The following is a 17,912-nucleotide window of genomic DNA, read 5'->3' on the forward strand; positions in this document are numbered from 1 at the left end:
AAACTTGGAGTGCTAAGATATACTGTAAAATAATAACAAGACTGTGGACCAAGCTTTCCCTATTTCATATGCTGACCGTGAATGAATCTACTGTATGATAATAAATCTATGGACCAAGCTTTCCTGTTTTGATATGTTGACCGTGAATGAATATACTGTATAATAATAAGTTCACGTGCCAAGCTTTCCTGTTTTCATATGTTGACCATGAATAACTTTATTCTATAATAATAACAGATCTACAGACCAAGCTTTCCCGTTTTCATATGTTGTCCACGAATGAATCTACTCTGTAATAATAACATTATTAATCAGAATCGCGATCTTGATCCGGATCACCTAAAAATTTAATGGTTCTTCCGGAGCATAATACTCATATTCCATTAAAACTTTGTGAATATCAGGCTACAAGCTTTGATGAATCCTGCTAACAGACAGGTAGATAAATAAATAAATAAATAAGTGCAGGTAAAAATAGCAATAATAATAATAATAATAATAATAATAATAATAATAATAATAACTATTATTATTATCATAACTATTTTCATTGTTATTATTATTATTAGGCACAGGTCTTTATAATTATTATTATTATTGCTATTATTGTTACCAGTCACAGGCCTGGAAGGCAGGAGTCTGGTAATAACAGAAAACCTTGTGTGCCCACTATGTATGGAAGTATACCCATAGGTCCCTGGTAGTTGTTCAACGGATTGTGTAAAAAACCTAGCTTCTTTTCGGGACAAGAAAAATTTCATCCAAAATGGTCGTATAGAATAAGATGGAGGATGTATGATTCAATGGCCTTTTTACCTTTTCTTTCTGCCCCTCCCTTGGGGTGCAGCCATCATTCTGTTAAGTGCATGAATGAATGCTAGATGTAGGTAATCCACATGATCGAGTAACTTTTCTTAATAGACAAGTATTGTTTAAAAGTATCTTCTTCATCCTCCCAGACAAGAGAGAGGAATGGCAAACGTATGCAAGTCCATATCTCATAAATGACCGTACATTCAGATATATCCTCCACATGGATATAGGTTCTTCCATGACCATTAACCAGTTACTTGGTAGTGAGCTAGCTTAACACTCTCACATCTTCATGGTCAGGCTACTAGGAAGTTGACAGGAGTCATCACTTTCCTTCCTGTATTGGACTAAAGTTCTTTGACATTTCCTGGAAAGTAAACCAGCCAGTTTGGTTATGCGGACTTCCTCCCACCTGCAGATAAATGGCCTCTTAAAGGACGATGATTTGTATTCCTGTAGAAATAAATCATATTATAAAAATGGTAATTTGTATTTTTCCTAACTACACAAACCTTAGTCCTTTAAAGCTAGCCATACACCTGCAGATTTGATCGCTCAGTTTCAGCAGATTTGATCGCTACGGACCAAATCTCCTAAATATCTGCCTGTGTATGGGGCGATAAAGATAAAACCTCACACATCAAATAGCTCATTTTGATCTTCCATCATGTTGGAAGTTTTTACCCCCGTACAGATTTTATCGCTGAGTCTATGGATAAATGCGAGAGTTCTTTCCTTCCACAGGTTGAATAGTAGTGTGTGGCTGACAGCAGGAGAGATAGGTTGTGCCCTGAGCGGTGTCACCATGGTTTGTGTATCTGACGCTCGTTTTACGAATACAGATTTTATAACAGAATTCATTGAAATCTATAAAACACATACGTGCTTATGGCAAGTAAAATCCCCAGAGTATTCAAATCGTGACAAACGAGATTCAGCCTACAAAAGTCTTTTAACTTTTTGTCAAACAGTAAACCCTGACTGTGATGTATCTTTTGTAAAGAAGAAAATAGCAAACTTGAGGAATGCTTTTAGAAAAGAACATGCAAAAGTTAGAAAATCTACGAAATCAGGTGCTGGAGATATATGTGCCAAAACTTTGGTATTACAAATTACTGGCGTTTACTGGTGATCATGAAGAGCCACGTGAATCATTCTGTAGCATTGACAGTGCGGACCACGATGAACAACCGACACCGGAAGATAATCAATGTGACCAACCGGATGTTGAAGTTGAGGTAAGTGAAATGTTATAATAACTGAAACATTTTATTCAATACATATATGTACAAATGAATGTAGGTCATTGTAAACATTACTGTAAATTTGTCAGAACTCAAATATTGTATTACAGAAATCTAAGAAATGTACGCCTCAAGTTTAAACTAAAGTTAAACAGTAAAATAAATAGTAAGCAAAGTGATCAGCATTAATAGTACCATTTCAGGCCATATCGTTCTGCCAAGGCACAGCTCCAGTAGTATTGAAGTAGGTAACATACTTGTCTCTATTCTGTTTGCCGCCAGCTTGCCCTGTATTATTTAGGTTCGCTTGAAGAGGGGTGAGTTGTTGTTCTTCGTTTCTCCAAGAACCTGGGATCAATTGCCGACTCTCAATATCTTCTCGATCAACCATAGTGGTTGGTGAATAACCACCTTTATTTTTTTTGCCGCAATACATTATGTAAAATACAACAAGCTAGCACAACAACGTCTATTTTGTTTGGACTCATATTGATTGTTGTGTGAAAGATGTGAAAACGGTTTGCTAAAATGCCAAACGCATTTTCTACGACCCGTCTTGCTCTAGAAACTCTATAATTGAATATTCGTTTCTCTATAGTTAGATCTCTAAGAGCAAATGGTTTCAATAGATTCTCGTGTAAAGCAAACGCATCATCTCTGAGGAGGACAAAATTCAAACCTTCTTTGTTCATGTCTGCTGATGGCAGATTGAGTTCATGCCGATGGAGTTTTTTTTACAGAAAGTTGTAGTTTGGAAAACTCCACCATCTGACATTCTTCCATTTCTTCCGACACCCACCATCATGAACTCGTAATTCGCATTTACAATAGCCATTAAGATGACGCTTTTGAACCCTTTGTAGTTATGATAGTAGGATCCACTTCCTGCAGGGGAAATAATCCTCACATGTTTCCCGTCGATTGCTCCTCCACAGTTTGGGAAATTCCAGTAGCCTTCAAAATCAGCAGCAACCGCCAGCCACTCATTTTCAGTCGAAGGAAACTGAGAAAGAAATAGAAATATTTGCATTAACATCTACGTGCGTGACTTAATTCCAACCTAACATCTCAAATAATACGTTTTGGCCCGAAAACAATATTGCTTACAAAAAGCGTATTATATTTATGATATAAAGCAGTCAGCAAAATAAGAAAAATCTGAATATTTATTGGATACATATATTATTCGGTTCTATTCAAGTGCAAGATAACAGATGCTTTCATATAAATCGATACCTTGCGTTATACATATATCTTGAAAATTAATCAATTTTTTATTTCTCTACAGAATGGCCAAGTGGCGCAGCCGAGTTGCAGTACGAATTCATCCACACCTATGAAGCCTCCATCACGCAAAGGGCTAAAACGTAAGGTGTGCCAAGTAGATAACCTTGTAGAAGAGGCTATGGTTGTTCTTAAGAAACCAGACGACTCATGTGATTCATTTGGTCGTTACATTGCTACAGAGCTAAGAGAACTGAATGAGAACCAACGTGTTCTTGCGAAACAGAAGATATCAGACATAATATGTCAGGCACAGTTGAATAAGCTTGTTGATGGACAGCATCATACAGTATATAAACCTGTCTATTACAACAGAGGATATTACATAAACAGTAAGCCTGACTACCAACAATCACCGTACCAATCATCACCGTCACCATCACCCTCCGACTGTAGTGATAGCAATGTTTCCTATGCTAACATGTAATGTGTCACAAAAAATCTATGAGACATGGATACAAGAATAACGTTACATCCATTTGATTTTGAACTGGATAAAGGATAAATTGTAAATTAGGCGATTTCTTTCTATTTTCGTAAATGGTATACATGCCATTTAAAAAGCCGTTGATATTATATTTGTTTTTGTACTGGATAAAGGAATAATTGTTAATTAGGTGATTTTCTATTTTCTTAAATGTTATACATGCCATTAGGTATAGGTAGAGCCATTAATATTATTATTATTTGTGAGATGACAACATGTCATGAGAGGTTTACCAATTTTTGTATGCATTCATAAACAGAAAAATACCTTGTTTTAATATAATTTGGAACATACCTTCATATACTGGTCTCGTAGGGCATGCCATAAAGCTCTGTAGGTTTCAGGTATGATGTTTCCCAGAGACTGTGCAGAAATAGCAGTTGAAAATTTAAGATCCTCCAAAGACCTCCCAGTTGCCAGGAATCTCAAGGTTGCTATTAATCTTTGTTCGGAACTGATTGCCTTTCTGAGCATCGTATCCTGCTTTTGTATGAAGGGGGCAATAGTGGCATGTATTTCTTGGAATACCTCATCTGACATTCGCAAATAATTTCTAGTCATCTGGGTTATTTTCTGTCAATTCTTTTAGAAGTGTCATATGAGAAAATTCATCTCTTCTTTGAAGCCATTTCTTTGTCCAACACGATCGTTTCCGCTTTCTGGATTTCATAGCACTACATATCACCAAGGTTGCTAATGCTTTTTTCTTATCGTCCATGACTTTTCTGGTTGGTTTGCCCACGTACGCTTGCCACGACTACTGAACACAACTGGAGGTGGAGTTGGATATCTGAGCGATTTAGTCTGCGCAGTTAGTGGCGAGTAGAGCGGCAGATTTCATCTCTCGCATTCCATATCTGTTGGTCATGAGCGATCAAATCTGCAGGTGTATGGCTAGCTTAAGTTACACTTCCCGCCTCAACCACTAGGCAAATCTTAGGTTCAAGGCCAAATTTAGGGCTCAGATGCCTGTCATGTGGGAAAGGCCTACTCTCCACTCCCAGTAACTACCACCTGGTTAAAAGTTTTAATGACAGTTTACAGCTTAGCTGAAATCGTACTCCTGTTAAAGGACTCAGGTTTGTGTGGTTATGAAAAATAAGAATGACTATTCTTTTTTATTTTACTCAATGCGAAAGTTCAAGATTTTATTTATTATATAAGACTAGTTTTTAAAGGTGGATAGTGGTAGTAGGTTGGCCAGGGCACCAGCCACCCATTGAGATACTACCACTAGAGAGTTATGGCATCTTGTGACTGGTCAGACAGCACTACTTTGGATCCTTCTCTCTGGTTACGGTTCATTTTCCCTTTGCCTACACCTACACTGAATAGTCTGGCATATTCTTTACATATTCTCCTCTGTCCTCATACACCTGACAACACTGAGATTACTAAACAATTCTTCTTTATCCAAGGGGTTAACTACTGCATTTTAATTGTTCGGTGGCCACTTTCCCCTTTCTAAGGGTAGAAGAGACTCTTTAGCTATGGAAAGCAGCTCTTCTAGGAGGACACTCCAAAATCAAACCACTACGCTCTAGTCTTGGGTAGTGCCATAGCCTCTGTACCATTGTCTTCCACTGTCTTGGGTTAGAGTTCTCTTGCTTGAGGGTACGCTCGGGCACACTACTCTATCTTATTTCTCTTCCTCTTGTTTTTGTTAAAGTTTATATAGTTTATGTAGGAGATATTTATTTTAATGTTACTCTTAAAATATTTTATTTTTCCTTGTTTCCTTTCCTCACTGGGCTATTTTCCCTGTTGGAGCCCCTGGGCATAAAACATCCTGTTTTTTTCCAACTAGGGTTGTAGCTTAGCAAGTAATAATAATAATAATAATAATAATAATAATAATAATAATAATAATAGTGGGTATAGGTTTGTAATCCTAGAGACTCGAGGGACTAACAGTGTTACCAGATATGGGGATTTATCCTTAGATTTGGGCATTTTGGATGTCTGATGGGGATATTTTGCACAAATTTCTATGAAGAAGAAACATAAATGAGTAAACCTTTATATTGTTGCAATTACTTTACTTGCACTTATATAAAGTATAGTGAGTAATTTCCATATTAGTAAAGCATACAGAAATTATATTCGGGGAAATTTGGATTTTTTTTTTCTTCTCAAGAGTTTTGGGGATTGTTAGACTGACACTGACCTGGGACTACGAGTTTACTTTGGGAAGCATTTTGCAAGGAGAGAATACAGGAAATTTGTATTATGGAGTAGGTGGCAACATTTAAACAGCTTTGAGATAGAAACAATATGAACATCAGGTGGAGGTAAATGTGTAGGAGAGCTCCGCGGAAGATCTTGAAGAATTTAAACACCTACAATTCACTATTATATCATATAGAACGCTTATATAATAGTCAATATATGAGCAGCTCCTATTTAACGAAGATATTCGTGTGTATAGTTATGTTTCACTTGGATTTTTTCTAAGTGTTTGTTTTTGTTTACTGTGTGATGTCTTGGCTAAAATGAGCTGTTTCACCGCCTTACTGCGTATGGCAGACTAGTTCTCAATGCTATTCTAACCAATAACAGGTGTTTTCTTGACGTCACACTGTTTGAAAACCAATCATGGCGGTTTTTACAAATCTAGCCAATGCTGACACTTATTACTTCACTTATCCCTGCTATTTTTCCACCAGTTACCACAGTTTACGTGAAGTTCCGCGGAGGAATATTTTTGCACGTCTCGGATCTCCCTTCAAACTGAAAAGCTCATTTTGCCGTGAAGTATGGAGCAATTAGCAGGACCTTCATCCCGTTCCGACTGTGTCACTTGTGACAATTGCTTTATTTCTTATGGGGATTTTTGTGTACATTATTCAGGGAAAGTTGATTTGCTAATTGCATTTGCTCAACGTCATGGTTTGATTTTGGCAGAGAAAAAGTGCCCTAATTGTGAAAATGTGTGCCGTATAGATTACAACAAATTAGCATTCCGGTGTGATCGTAGTGTGGTTACTCGTGGGAAAAGGAAGAGGAGGTGCAATTTTTTCGTGTCTTGTTTCAAAGGTACATGGTTTGGAAACGCAAAGTTAGATATTGAGACTAATTTGAAGTTTGTGTTCCTTTTTTTGCAAAAGGCGTTTTCATTTGAATTTGTTTCGTTTGAACTGAAACTCAATAATCACACTATCGTTGATTGGTGTTCGTTTTGCCGTGAGGTGCTTATTTCTTGGGGTCTGAGACGTTCCTGAAAATTACTGTGGCCTTAAGGGGGGGTCGCAGGGGGGGCGGAGCTCCCCCCGGTAGGCCTAGGTAGGGGTACAGGGCCCCATAGGCTAGGTTAGGTGGGTGTCTTAGGTTCGGTGGTGCCCTGAAAATTACTGTGGCCTTAAGGGGGGGTCGCCGGGGGGGCGGAGCCCCCCCCCGGTAGGCCTAGGTAGGGGTACATGGCCCCCAGGGTAGGGTAGGTAGTTGTATTAGGTTCGGTAGTGCCCCGAAAAATCACTTTTCTCCTCCTCCCCCCACCCAAAAACCCCGCTTCCCACTGGGGTCCCCCATAATTGTAGTAGTAGGTTTATGCTTACATTTTCTGTGTAAGAGTTAGGTGGTTGTAGGAGGATTATCTCACAGTTTCAAGGTAACTGTAGCTCTAATTTACTGTTTTCTTTCGTTTTCTACTTTTAGAAACTTTTAAATCGAGCGCGGAGGTCTCCTACATAATTACCCAGGTGGGTTTAAAACTAATAAAATTTGTCATTAAAAGTAGCTTTTATGCTCTAAAATGATGGTTTGCCACTTTTTTGTGGTGGTAGGTGGTTAATGTGATATGTGGTTTCCATGGACTTTCCTATAAAATGCTAGAACAGGAAATCATATGCAACATAAAAATACTAAAAGAAATATTGTCTCCCCTGCTCTAGGGCCAGTTGTTTTACGTGCAAGGAACAGTCATTGTGTATAAGTGAGACAAAAGGTTAAGGCTGTATTGAACTTATCACAGCTCCTCCAATGCTGAAAATCATCTGGCAACCAGCAACAGGCCATTGCCGAAAACCTATACTATGCACTGGAGACGATGCTACCTGTGTGTTAATTTTTACTTAGCCGCCAACACAAAATTATCAAACTCTGTCAGTTGCAAGGTTTTACATTTATTGTTAAATAACATCAACCAAGTTCTGGTTTAGTTATCCGCTATTTTTAGTAATATTGTTAATGTAATAGAGGTATCATTTTACTGTTGAAGCTCGCTCTCTGTTTTTTATTGTTTATGCAATTGGTTTCGATACGGTCTCTTGCTCCAAGCTTTCTTGACAAAGAATGTTTTGCTCCATTTACTGTATAAGTCACAACATGGTTATTAATTAGGTGGCCTGTCTGTAGTAAGCTTGGGCATTATAGGTGAATGATGTTTTATATTTATAAATACGCAATTTTTGTTGAGAAGTTCTAACCTCAGTTGGGATAGGCGGGGTTGTGGAATGAATTTTTGTTCCCAAAGCCTTTAAATGACATAGTTTGGTATCTTATTACTATAAATAATTGAAGAGACATTAATGGAAAAGTGAATAATCCACATATTTTTATAATCCCCTTGTTGTATTTTCACTATTACATGGGTTGTTTCCGTATATATGAAAATGTTTGAAGTGGAGATATATCCTACCCCCCCCCCACAAGGTTGGTTCATGACAGTTGGGTGAAGTGGGCTACTTGTATGTATAATTCCCTTTGTGTCTGGATCTTCCTCCTTCACACACACACACACACACACACACACACACATATATATATATATATATATATGGATATATATATATATATATATATATATATATATATATATATATATATATATAACGGATTTTGAGCAAAGCGAGAAATCTATTTTTGGGTGAGATAGCCATGTCGTTCTGATGGAAGGTTCCTTTAGGTAGCTTTCTGAAGGATATTTTGCTACAGTGATACTCCCAGAGAATTAACCATAGGTCTCCGGAATCCTAACTCCTGGCGCGAGTATCCCTAATATATCTTTAAGGATATCGCATAATATCAGGGGACGTATTTTTGATACGACACATAGCAATCTTCACCCCGAATAGATTTTACTCTTTGAGGGGGAAGAGTGGCGAATGAAGGGGAGCCATTATCAAGGTACCCGGTGGACCCCCTCCCTTTACTACTACGGCCCGTTATTCCTTGTTGCATTTAAGCAGGAATAGCCCCAGATAAGAGTAGTTTCGGGTGGGGTCTTTCCATTACATGGTTGTTTGTTTTTTCTTTTTGAAAGAAGGGTGGATCCATCAGGACGACATGGCTATCTCACCCAAAAATAGATTTTTCGCTTTGCTCAAAATCCGTTTTTTGGGCTCAGCCATGTCGTCCTGATGGAAGCTTACCAGAGAATTAACTTGAAAGTATTATATCTGTGGGTTTGTATAAGTGCCTTTACTTTGAATGAGTTCCTTATATGGTCTCCTACACCTTTATATATACTGTATGACCTTACCGTTATTTGTCATATCCATTAAGTTTGGAACTAACTTAGGGCTTCCTGCCCCCTGCAGAGAAATTGTCGACTTCGACTATAAGGATTCAAAGTTTGCATTTCTGTAGGAACAAGAGGGAAACTTCTTCGAGATTACCTGGTTGTTCTTTGGAAATTCCACTAACAAGATTTCTATTTTAAGGAAAACAGAAAGGCTCTGGAAATCTTTATTCGTAATTCTGAGGATAAAGAAGATGCAGATACATTCTTTTGTTTTTTATTTTCATAGTCAAAAATTAAATATATTAATGTATCATGAGAAGGAATCTAGCCTGCATATATGAACATCCTGGTATATATATTTTAAACCTGTTAGGGAAGAATAAGCATATATTAATTCATTTGTTAAATGCCACTCAATACATGTATATCTACCATAGCTAAGCATATCAAAGCAAAATTCATTCTTTTCATTAAACAAAGCTGATTCAGATTCAATAAAAAAAAGACAATGAAAGTCCTTGATAAATGTGTAGGCTGGTATGAAAGGGACCTTGAGGGTATAAATATCTACTGATTTCTGTGCCTGAGCATAAAATATTAAATTTGTCCATATCAGGAATTGTAGTAGGGGGCCTTAAGCCTTTAATGTTGTAAGACCTCCTGTTGTCAGTTTTTTTTTTTATTTTATCTTATTTAGAGTTTGTGTTACAGTATTTAAAGGGTTAAAGTTTTGAACCTTTGAAAAAGTTTCTGCCTAAGATTTTCCCGGAAAATATTTATCTCAGTTTATCTTGACATCCAAAATTGAAATAGTGAACTTCAAGCAATATCTCTTAAAGTAGGCTTTGGTAATCATAAGAGGATTTCATCTATTATCTTATTTTGGAGTTAAAATGAATTTAAGACTAAAGGTTCACCACCTTTTTTCTTATTCTTTCTTTACAACAGGATGTTTGTTAGTTCAGGAGATAGTTTTCCTTGACTGGTAAAATGTTATTTTCATTAGTAAAATAAATTTTTGAATATACTTACCCGATGATCATGTAGCTGTCAACTCCGTTGCCCGACAGAAATCTACGGTCGGGATACGCCAGCGATCGCTATACAGGTGGGGGTGTACTCACCAGCGCCATCTGTGGTCAGGTACTCAAGTACTTCTTGTCAACAAGACCTCAATTTTCTCCTCGGTCCACTGGTTCTCTATGGTGAGGAAGGGCGGGTCCTTTAAATCATGATCATCGGGTAAGTATATTCAAAAATTTATTTTTCAATATTAATCTTACCCGATAATCATGTAGCTGTCAACTCTGTTGCCGACAGAAATCTACGGTCGGGATACGCCAGCGATCGCTATACAGGTGGGGGTGAACACCACAGCGCCATCTGTGGTCAGGTACTCCAGTACTTCTTGTCAACACCACCTCAATTTTTCCTCTGTCGTGCCTCCGGCTAGACCTACATGGATACGCTGTTGATTCTGGAGTTTTTGCTCACGATTTGGTGATGTATTTGCTCTAGAGTTTAGCTTTCGCTATTCAGGAAGTTTTATCATTAGCTTAGCTAGCTTTTGGAATTAATTTGATTAATTATGGTGACGAAGAGAGTATGAACTCTCTTTCACTTTTAAATGGCCGACCCTTCCCTTAGACGGAAGTGTTGGTGTCTAAGAGAGTATAGACTCTCTTTCTTAATTTTGCTTAACAAAAGTTATAGATTTATTTTATATCTCTCCGCCTTTTATAGGCCTCTTCGATTAACTTCCTTTTATTATAAACTTATTAAAATTAATTTTTATATTTGTTTATATTCGACCTTTCCTAATAGTAGGCGGTCTTTTCTTGGTACCGAAGTTAATTAACATTGAGCCCGTCATTTCGTTTTTACCTGTTAACATATTATGCTATTTTAATGTTTTTGAAAGAATTTCTTTGATAGTCTCGTACTGTTTTCAAAGTTGAACTAACGTTTTGTTTTGTCTCTGCAGTTGTTGACGTTCAGAACATTCAACTTGCGCTCTATCGTTACGATAGAGAGAGAATTTTCACGGTGTCACGTTGCAGTAAGAGTAAACCGATTCTAGCGTTTTGTTCATTCTTTCTTAGCTTAATGGTTTTAATTCTAATAAAGGAACTTTTTATTTGGGAAATCTTTCAGTTTTTTTCCTTTAACAATAATATGTTTTAACGATATATATGATTGGGCTCATCTCTCAGGTTCTAAGTCAAGAGAGAGAGAGAGAGAGATAGAGACGGAGGGAGAGAGAGGAGGATAAACGTTTCGTTCAAGCGAGTAACGTTGTTATCGTTTTTGCTCTTCTCCCTAGTCTCTTTAGGGGAAGAAGGTAAACGTTTCTAGAGTTTTATTCTTGTTCTCAAGCTTTATGCGGTGAGAGATTTTAAACGTAGTTTATTTGATCTAGTGTTTAGTCTCTTTCCAGCCACTGAATTATTTATCTTTCATTATATTTTTCTGTTACATTGTAATTCTGTTTTCGCAATTACTAACTTTTAAGGAAGGATAGAATTGCGTGTTTCAGGTACAAACCACTTAAAGTTTCGAGTTCAGTGAAATAAGTGCAAACAGAAAATCAAAAGTGATAAAGTGATAAGCGCAAAGTGTTACAGTGTTGCGTTCGAGGGTTCGTCTGTTCGTGCCAGTTGTTCGCCTAGTCTGGGACCTCTTACAAGCTCCCAAGCCCAGGGGAGAAGTAATGTCGAAGGACTTATGGGTTCAGCAGGCCTTGATCGACGAACAGACGTTTCCCTCCGTGGTTTCGGGTGTAGCTACACACGTTGCCGACGTGATCACCCCACCCACACAAAGACGAGAGAGCCCTTTTATTCCTCGTCTGCGGAAGAGGTTTCTCGCAGAAACCATGGACCAAATCTTGCAGCTTTTAAAGTGCAAGTCGGTCCCTTCCGCGCAAGTCCAACTCCTAGGTGATGCCATTAGCACTGGGTCAGTTCGGACTTGCTGCAGTACGACAACTGCACACCTCCCAGAGAGGCAAGGTGGTATCGCAACAGGCAGTAGCTCCGTCTGTTGCCGCACCAGCTGTTTTAGACCCTCAGTCTCAACGGACAGTAGCTCCGTTTGTTGTTGTCTTTCTTAAACTCTAGTGGTCTATGCTGCAGACAATGCAGTCTCAGCTTGCGGTGTTGATGCAGGAGTTTCAGGCAGAGAAGGTTAACACACCTCCTCCTGCGAGCGCTCCTCCACCTCTACGCAGTCCAGCCTGCCAGACGTATGATGTTGAGGTTCCTCAAGCTACCTCCATGCGTGAGCTGCCGCATTGGGAGTTGCCAGATACCAGCTCTGTGCAGCAACCTCCACTTTCCTTGAGGCAGGAGCCTCTTGCCACGCGGCAACCTCCTCAACACTTGAGGCAGGAGCCTTATGCTTTGCAGCAACCTCCTCTACCCTTGAGGTAGGAGCCTCATGCGTTGCGACTACCTCCTCCATCCTCGAGGCAGCAACCTCTTGCGGTGCGACAACCTCCACCATCCTCGAGGCAGCAACCTCAACTCCACCTCTGCGCAGTCCACCCTGCCAGACGTATGATGTTGAGGTTCCTCAACCTACCTCCACGCGTGAGCTGCCGCATTGGGAGTTGCCAGATACCAGCGCTATGCAGCAACCTCTTGCGTTGCGGCAACCTCCACCATCCTTGAGGCAGCAACCTCAACTCTTGCGGCAGCCACCTCCACTCTTGAGGCAAGAACCTCAACTCTTGAGGCAAGAGCCTCAACTCTTGAGGAACCTCATGCTATGAGGCAGCCGCCTCAATGCATGCAGCAACCGCATTCTTCACAGCATGAGCCTCTCTCTGCGCAGCTACCTCCTCAACCCTTGAGGCAGACGCAACTCTTGAGGCAGGAACCTCACAGGAGCCTCATGCTATGCGGCATCCTCCTCAAACCATGAGGCAGGAGCCTCATGCTATGCGGCATCCTCCTCAACCCATGAGGCAGGAGCCTCATGCTATGCGACATCCTCCTCTACCCATGAGGCAGCCTCATGCTATGCGGCATCCTCCTCAACCCATGAGGCAGGAGCCTCATGCTATGCGGCATCCTCCTCAACCCATGAGGCAGGAGTCTCATGCTATGAGGAGCCTCATGCTATGCGGCATCCTCCTCAAACCATGAGGTAGGAGCCTCATGCTATGCGGCAACCGCCTCAACCCATGAGGCAGGAGCCTCATACTATGCGGCATCCTCCTCAACGCATGCGGCATAAGCCTCTTCCCTTGCAGCTTGAGCCTCATCCCATGCAGCATGAGCCTCATACCATGCAGCATGAGCCTCATCCCATGCAGCATGAGCCTCATCCCATGCAGCATAAGCCGCACGCCATGCAACATGCTCTGCTTACCTTACAGCATGCTCTACATACAGCATGCTCTGCATACAGCATGCTCTGCATACCTTACCGCATGCTTCTCAGTCACACATCTTTGGTTGTTGCCAACTCACTAGACTGTCAAGCAGTTTCATAACGTTGCCTTCTAGTCTGCTGCTTTTGCACCAGTGAAACCCTCACTGAGAGAACTTAACTTTTCTCGGATATGGTTCCTGTAGATGAGAAAGTGCTATTCTCCCTCCTTCTGATATTCCCTTGAGGACTCTGTCATTTGGAGAGGAGCCTTTAGCTACGTAGCCTCCTATGGACTTTTATTTAAGCATAACATGCTTCCAGGGAAGGTATGGTTCCACTTCAGTCGCTAACCCCGTCTGTTACCACACCTGCTCCCATAGACCTTGAGCTGTGTTGCAAGACATGCAGTCCAAGCTTAGTCCTTGTTAGAGGATTTTTTGTTTACGGAGTCAGTGTGTCACTGGGAAGACGTTCAACAACCAGCAGAAGTGACTTGTTGTGACGCAGTGCGGCAACCTCAGCAACCCGATAAGGAGTTGTCTGTACGACCCAGACAGTCTAGACAGCTTCGGGTTGTCACTGTACTTCCTCGCTTCCCCATGGTTGACAGTTCACAGACTGTGCAGCAGTACCATGATCTTGTGTCCGGCTCCGTCAGACGACTAGCTTTTAAGAGCTCCCACAAGTCGTCGCTGTCTGGAGATGCTCAGATGGACTATGGATCTGACCAAGGAACTGGGCCTCCTGTTCAATTTTGAGGAGTCCCAGCTCGTCCCATCCCAGACCATTGTCTACCTGGGTATGGATCTTCAGAGTCGAGCTTTTCGGGCTTTTCCGTCGGCCCCAAAGATCTACTAAGCCCTAGTTTGCATCCAGAGCATGCTGAGAAGGAACCGATGCTCAGTCAGGTAGTGGATGAGTCTAACAGGGACACTTTCATCGCTGGCCCTGTTCATCGAGTTAGGGAGACCCCACCTCCGCCCCCTTCAGTATCATCTAGCGGCTCACTGGATAAGGACATGACGCTAGAGACGATCTCAGTTCCTGTTTCCGAAGAGAGGAGGTCTACTCTCACGTGGTGAAAGAACAGCTTTCTTCTCAAGGAAGTCTACCTTTGGCTGTTCAGAAACCCGACCGCCGTCTCTTCTCTGACGCATCAGACACGGGCTGGGGTGCGACTTTGGACGGACAGGAATGCTCGGGAACATGGAATCAGGAGCTAAGGACACTTCACATCTTTTGCAAGGAGCTGTTGGCGGTTCATCTGGCCTTGATAAACTTCAAGTCCCTCCAGCTTAACAAGGTGGTGGAGGTGGACTCTGACAACACCACAGCCTTGGCTTACATCTCCAAGCAGGGAGGGACTCATTCGTGGAAGTTGTTCTAGATCGCAAGGGACCTCCTCATCTGGTTAAAAGATCGAAAGCTCACGCTGGTAACGAGGTTCATTCAGGGCGATATGAATGTCATGGCAGATCGCCTTAGCCGGAAGGGTCAGGTCATCCCCACAGAGTGGACCCTTCACAAGAATGTTTGCAGCAGACTTTGGGCCCTGTGGGGTCAGCCAACCATAGATCTGTTCGCTACCTCGATAACCTAGAGGCTCCCGTTGTATTGTTCTCCGATTCCAGACCCAGCAGCAGTTCACGTGGATGCTTTTCTGCTGGATTGGTCCCATCTCGACCTGTATGCATTCCCGCCGTTCAAGATTGTCAACAGGGTACTTCAGAAGTTCGCCTCTCGCAAAGGGACACGGCTGACGTTGGTTGGCTCCGCTCTGGCCCGCGAGAGAATGGTTCATAGAGGTACTGCAATGGCTGGTCGACATTCCCAGGACTCTTCCTCTAGGAGTGGACCTTCTACGTCTACCTCACGTAAAGAAGGTACATCCAAACCTCCACGCTCTTCGTCTGACTGCCTTCAGTCTTTCGAAAGACTCTCAAGAGCTAGGGGCTTTTCGAAGGAGGCAGCCAGAGCGATTGCCAGAGCAAGGAGGACATCCACTCTCAGAGTCTATCAGTCTAAAGGGGAAGTCTTCCGAAGCTGGTACAAGGCCAATGCAGTTTCCTCATCCAGTACCACTGTAACCCAGATTGCTGACTTCCTGTTACATCTAAGGAACGTAAGATCCCTTTCAGCTCCTACGATTAAGGGTTACAGAAGTATGTTGGCAGCGGTTTTCCGCCACAGAGGCTTGGATCTTTCCACCAACAAAGATCTACAGGACCTCCTTAGGTCTTTTAAGACCTCAAAGGAACGTCGGTTGTCCACTCCAGGCTGGAATCTAGACGTGGTCCTAAGGTTCCTTATGTCATCAAGATTTGAACCTCTCCAATCAGCCTCTTTTAAGGACCTCACATTGAAAACTCTTTTCCTCGTGTGCTTGACAACAGCTAAAAGAGTAAGTGAGATCCACGCCTTCAGCAGGAACATAGTTTTCACATCTGAAACGGCTACATGTTCCTTGCAGCTCGGTTTTTTGCTAAAACGAGCTTCCTTCACGTCCTTGGCCTAAGTCGTTCGAGATCCCAAGCCTGTCCAACTTGGTGGGGGACGAACTGGAGAGAGTACTTTGCCCAGTTAGAGCTCTTAGGTACTATCTAAAAAGGTCATAACCTTTACGAGGACAATCAGAAGCCTTATGGTGTGCTATCAAGAAGCCTTCTCTTCCAAGGTCTAAGAACTCAGTTTCTTACCTATTCAGGCTCCTGATTAGGGAAGCACATTCTCATCTGAAGGAAGAAGACCTTGCTTTGCTGAAGGTAAGGACACATGAAGTGAGAGCTGTGGCTACTTCAGTGGCCCTCAAACAGAACCGTTCTCTGCAGAGTGTTATGGATGCAACCTATTGGAGAAGCAAGTCAGTGTTCGCATCATTCTATCTCAAAGATGTTCAGTCTCTTTACGAGAACTGCTACACCCTGGGACCATTCGTAGCAACGAATGCAGTAGTAGGCGGGGGCTCAGCCACTACATTCCCATAATCCCATAACCTTTTTAACCTTTCTCTTGAATACTTTTTATGGGTTGTACGGTCGGCTAAGAAGCCTTCCACATCCTTGTTGATTTGGCGGGTGGTCAATTCTTTCTTGAGAAGCGCCGAGGTTAAAGGTTGTGATGAGGTCCTTTAGTATGGGTTGCAGCCCTTTATACTTCAGCACCTAAGAGTCGTTCAGCATCCTAAGAGGACCGCTACGCTCAGTAAGGAAGACGTACTTAATAAAGGCAGAGTAATGGTTCAAGTCGTCTTCCTTACCAGGTACTTATTTATTTTATGTTATTTTTGAATAACTAATAAAATAAAATACGGGATACTTAGCTTCTTTGTTAACATATATGCTGGTCTCCACCCACCACCCTGGGTGTGAATCAGCTACATGATTATCGGGTAAGATTAATATTGAAAAATGTTATTTTCATTAGTAAAATAAATTTTTGAATATACTTACCCGATAATCATGATTTAATTGACCCACCCTTCCTCCCCATAGAGAACCAGTGGACCGAGGAAAAAATTGAGGTGGTGTTGACAAGAAGTACTGGAGTACCTGACCACAGATGGCGCTGTGGTGTTCACCCCCACCTGTATAGCGATCGCTGGCGTATCCCGACCGTAGATTTCTGTCGGCAACAGAGTTGACAGCTACATGATTATCGGGTAAGTATATTCAAAAATTTATTTTACTAATGAAAATAACATTTTACTAATGAAAATAACATTTTTCAATATTAATCTTACCCGATGATCATGTAGCTGATTCACACCCAGGGTGGTGGGTGGAGACCAGTATACATGTTAACAAAGAAGCTAAGTATCCCGTATTTCATTTTTATTAGTTATTCAAAATAACAATATAAAATAAATAAGTACCTGGTAAGGAAGTCGACTTGAACCATTACTCTGCCTTTAATAAGTACGTCTTCCTTACTGAGCGTAGCGGTCCTCTTAGGATGCTGAACGACTCTTAGGTGCTGAAGTATAAAGGGCTGCAACCCATACTAAAGGACCTCATCACAACCTCTAACCTAGGCGCTTCTCAAGAAAGAATTGACCACCCGCCAAATCAACCAGGATGCGGAAGGCTTCTTAGCCGACCGTACAACCCAAAAACAACAATAAAAGTAATCAAGAGAAAGGTTAAAAAGGTTATGGGATTATGGGAATGTAGTGGCTGAGCCCTCACCTACTACTGCACTCGCTGCTACGAATGGTCCCAGGGTGTAGCAGTTCTCGTAAAGAGACTGG

At 41.4% G+C, this 17,912-nt stretch overlaps 2 protein-coding genes across 6 annotated transcripts in view; one reads left to right on the plus strand and one right to left on the minus strand.

Moving 5' to 3' along the window:
* The window catches only part of LOC137653269 (uncharacterized), a 57,792-nt gene that overhangs the window by 28,569 nt on the left and 11,311 nt on the right, over positions 1 to 17,912 (plus strand). Inside the window, exon 2 of one of the 3 annotated variants that reach the window (XR_011046441.1) lies at positions 3,346 to 3,483. The exons of 1 other annotated variant lie outside the window; for it this stretch is intronic. The gene's annotated coding sequence lies outside the window, so the exon portion shown is untranslated. Of the gene's footprint in view, positions 1 to 1,954; positions 2,052 to 3,345; positions 3,484 to 17,912 lie in introns of those variants that run through there. One more of the 3 variants, XM_068386650.1, reaches the window with a different exon arrangement.
* mus304 (mutagen-sensitive 304) overlaps positions 1 to 17,912 on the minus strand; it is a 327,641-nt gene that overhangs the window by 13,566 nt on the left and 296,163 nt on the right. Inside the window, exon 8 of one of the 3 annotated variants that reach the window (XR_011046445.1) lies at positions 2,070 to 3,060. The exons of 1 other annotated variant lie outside the window; for it this stretch is intronic. The gene's annotated coding sequence lies outside the window, so the exon portion shown is untranslated. Of the gene's footprint in view, positions 1 to 2,069; positions 3,061 to 9,574; positions 9,656 to 17,912 lie in introns of those variants that run through there. One more of the 3 variants, XR_011046448.1, reaches the window with a different exon arrangement.

This window comes from Palaemon carinicauda, chromosome 1 (assembly GCF_036898095.1).
Source record: "Palaemon carinicauda isolate YSFRI2023 chromosome 1, ASM3689809v2, whole genome shotgun sequence".
In the NCBI taxonomy this organism is placed as follows: Eukaryota; Metazoa; Arthropoda; class Malacostraca; order Decapoda; family Palaemonidae; genus Palaemon; species Palaemon carinicauda.